This window comes from Zingiber officinale, chromosome 3A (genome assembly GCF_018446385.1).
Source record: "Zingiber officinale cultivar Zhangliang chromosome 3A, Zo_v1.1, whole genome shotgun sequence".
Taxonomy (NCBI): domain Eukaryota; kingdom Viridiplantae; phylum Streptophyta; class Magnoliopsida; order Zingiberales; family Zingiberaceae; genus Zingiber; species Zingiber officinale.
Window position 1 is genome coordinate 107,654,685 of NC_055990.1, and position 4,192 is coordinate 107,658,876.

The 4,192-nt window shown below is 35.6% G+C and overlaps 1 long non-coding RNA gene and 1 other non-coding gene across 2 annotated transcripts; one reads left to right on the forward strand and one right to left on the reverse strand.

Moving 5' to 3' along the window:
* Positions 1-3,039: 3,039 nt before the first annotated feature.
* LOC122053945 lies at positions 3,040-3,657 on the reverse strand. Its single transcript, XR_006132462.1, has 3 exons — positions 3,560-3,657; positions 3,292-3,470; positions 3,040-3,197 (listed from the first exon to the last, which is right to left on the reverse strand). It is a non-coding gene; the product is annotated as an uncharacterized LOC122053945 (long non-coding RNA).
* On the forward strand, positions 3,560-3,637 carry LOC122054533. The gene has a single exon (XR_006132820.1). It is a non-coding gene; the product is annotated as a small nucleolar RNA snoR35 (small nucleolar RNA).
* Positions 3,658-4,192: the final 535 nt, after the last annotated feature.

Below are 4,192 nucleotides of genomic sequence, written 5' to 3' on the forward strand. Positions count from 1 at the left end.
GATCTAAATACGTGTTTCGCCGCTATCATTTGATCAAGGACATCATTAGTAGGAAAGAAATACAACTAGAGAAAATTCCTGTTGAAAGGAATCTAGCAAATCCTTTGATAAAGGCTCTACCACAAAATAAGTTTAAGAGTCACGTCCAAGCTTATGGTTTAGGACACTGTGGCAATTGGCATCAGACCAAGTGGGGGTGTTAGATTTTGAGGGATGTCCTAAAGCAATCATCTTATAGTTTATTATTTATTTGATAAATATAGATTCACTATTTGAGTGCATATTATATGTTTGAATAGTCCTAAACTCATTTACTGAAGCTCCTCAATATAATTCATAGTATTAGAGAATTTGTGATTGGATCACAACTTGTGATTATCTCTACATGTGTAATTATGAGCGTATTGAAATTTCTCTAGTTGTCGAATTAGTGCATTCGGATATTATCAATTCTATAAAACTAGCATGGGTTATACTCCAAGCGGCTATTTCTCACTAGCTGAAGACATTGGGATGTCTAGAATTAAACGTGGATGCTAGTTATGGTAAATAGTTCATTGGAGTAACTTGATGTAAGACTTCATATGATTCTCTACATATATGGATATGTCTGTGAAGTTCTTATTGCAACTCGAGTGCTAATTTTCTTCAACTTGAGGTATATAAGTCATCTTGGTTATGGAAATTTATACTTTGACATCTTAAGCAAACATTTCTTGGAGGTGTGGACACGAGATGATTGGGTATAAGTCAAAGTGCTCGAAGGTATTTGGATAGCCCACCTAGGATTCACTGCTCCTTGTGAGGAGACATATATCCTATGGTCACTCATTAGGATTATTACTCAAAGTCTTTGGCCAAAGTATTACATGTTAAGAGTATGAGACTCTTGTACATATGTACGAGTAATTTGAATCAGCAGAATGAGGAAGTATTATTTGGGCTAGGTGTGACGTAGTCAGCCTAATAGGGGCAGACACATAGACCATGTCCTGAACCAAGTGTGTATAAGACAAGTGAAAGAAATGAGGTGCGACTCACTGAAGCTGCTGAAGGGTTCAGAATTAGTTCTGAGATCAACTGTGATTTTTCGGTTAATTGGGGATCATGATGTACTATAAGGTGTCACTCATGATCATTCCATAATTAAGTTGTTAATTATGGATAACCAAGATAAATCAGAAACCTATTGGGTCACACGCACTATGAGTTTCTAAAAGACGTAAAACAAGTTAGAGAATAAGATTCTCAGATTAAGAGATAATTGTTTGGTAGGACCATACATAAAATAAATATAGAAATATTTGTTGAAACGGAAGTGCGGATGGGTCACATCTCTTATGAAAGAGTTGGACCCTATTTGGATTAGTCGTGAATTAATTTGGTTTAGCCATGAACCAACTTGATTTAGTTGTGAACCAAACCAAGGGGTTAATGGACTAATTTTTTGTTAAGGCATAATGGGTTGGATTTGGACTTTCTAATCCAACTCATTAAAGAGAACTATATATTGATATGGTTAAGAGAGAATTAATATACAATTCATTATTGGCTTGATTAAGTTTTGGAAACCTAAATCCAATACCTCTCTCTCCCTCTCTCTTACCATCGACCACAACAAGAGATTCTCCTATTGTTGCCATGAGCCACCCAAAGGAAGATCTTCCTTTTTCCTCTTCTTCCTCTTCTTGATCCTTCTACTTCACTCATGGCTAGTATCTTCTGAAGGAGAAGATTGTTCTCTTGGAATTATCTAGATGACCTCGGTATGGATACAAATAGAGGCGAGGTTTGATAATGTCACAAAAGGTTGGTGCTCTTCACGTTATAGGTCATCCGTAAGGTATACATAGAATAATTATTATTAAATTTTATTTTATCACTACAACAAAAACCTTCATAGACATCGATTTTCCACTGGTGTCTATTTCATTTTCGACCGATGTCTATGAAGCCGATGTTAAAAGTCTGTCATTTTAGACATCGGGTTAAAACCGGTGTAGTATCACTTAACGACACCGGTCATCGAATCGGTTATTAACCAGTGTAGTATCACTTAACGACACTGTTTAATCAACGGTGTAAAACCGATGTAATATTGTATGTTAATAACACCAGTTTTGGCAGCGGTAAATGACCGATATAATATTAGTTAATAACACCGGTTTTACAGCGGTGGAAAACCGATGTAATATGTATATTTTTTAACAGCACAATTTGATTTCCGAAACAATGAAAAACCGACAATAACAAAAAAAATACACAAATATTCACAAATTATACAAATATTCTTCATTCAATAATATCCATAAAACACACAAATATTCACAAATTATATAAATAATCTTCTTATAACAATATCCATAAAATACCCAAACATTCTTTTTACATCAAAAGCTAGCTAATAGATATCAAAATCAAGGTAGAACATTCTTTTAACACATCAAGGTAGAACCGCACTTCAAATGTAATCTAGCATGCATTCAGCCCACTCGAACCGCACTTCATCAATTTCAACTCTGGAGTACTTGAGATTTGTAAACTGTAAAAACACATAAATCCACCATATGTCAAATAACTAAAACAAATGTGTACATGTATCAAATAAAATAGAATACTGAGTTTTTAAAGGCTGCTGTGGAAGATAACGAATATAACATAGAATCTAAAACTTTCATATATGACACTTAGTATATGCTGCTTAGAATATAACATAGATAATTTGCTCCTTCTAATTCAAGTGTACAGATTGATAAGAACCGACAGCATCATACAACAACTTACTAGGCATGATAATGGTTGAACAAAGAAATATGACTACACAACAAATCCAGTGAAGGAAGCATAGAAGAACAAAGCTACCTCTGATGAAGAGATATACTATTTATTGTACTACCTCTGATGCCATCTTGGTATCCTGAATATCCTACAAGCAGAGATAATCCTCCAGAACTGATGCTTCTTCCCATGTTACCACTGCCAACAATGTTGCCTACAGAGCTTGTAAGTCTTGGCCCTACATTACCCAATATCGGAGAAACTCCCAAACCAGGAACAGAACTACGATTCCCAGAAGCTGAACTTGAGGAAATACCAGTTATTGACCCAGTGACTTCATTAATATTACTACTACTAAAAACATGATTTCCAACAACATTAATACCCCCTCTATTTGTGACACCAGAGCCATGAGGCATCTGCATGAAAAAAAATCCAGAATCAATACTATAAAACACATTCAAAGGACCATATGATGCAGTGAAGTAATGTGGAAATAAACTCATGCCAGACCTAAGATAATGCAACCAAAAGATTGTTTGATGAGAACTGTCCACTAGGAATGCTTCCTCCTGGTTGCTGAACACCACCTGATGGTACAACACCCATTGCGGCCTCTCTGGATGCAAGTGAACCAGGCACATTTGGCAGGTTGAAGCTTCCATGAATATTATGCAATCCTTGAAGACCACCTATTTTTTTACAAACCGTAATCAAAATTCCACATACAAGCAAAATTTCACATGAATATGTTAATAAAGTTTATGTAGGAATGTCTAACCAGAAGGATGGAACCCAGGCACTGCCGCAGACTGGCCAGAAAACAATGTGGTATAGGGTCGGCCTGAGGAGTCCGCAAGATTAGATGTTGAACCATTATGAGTTGACTGTACCAAGAGACCCAGTAATTTGATCTGCAAAAGCAAGACTAGTAAAAGCACAGGGCATGGGCTAGGTGCTAACAAACTTGGTATGCTAACCAACAAGAAAGAAACAACCGCGTCAAGTTAGTATTTACATAAACTGTATTGAACATCTACACCAAACAACAAAAGCTACTCATCTCTAACAATTGAAACTCAGCTAAGAATAAGAAATTATATTATTAATACCAAGAGTAAAATTACATCAGATACAAATCCCATACATAAAATAACAGATAGGTAATTTGGGATGAATATTGAAGTCTATAACTATTTATTCTACTTCTCTCCATCAAGCTAGAACATAATGGAGCATAGACATTGATGGTGCTTAGTTTGTCAAGTTGTACTCAATAAAGATTTGAGTAGCACTTTAGATATTAAGTTAGCAAATCATATGAAGTGGCTACACTGGTAGCCGCTAGAAGAATAAATGATGCTAGTCATACTATAAATACTGAAGACTTGTTTAAAGTACTTGATCCTGTCCG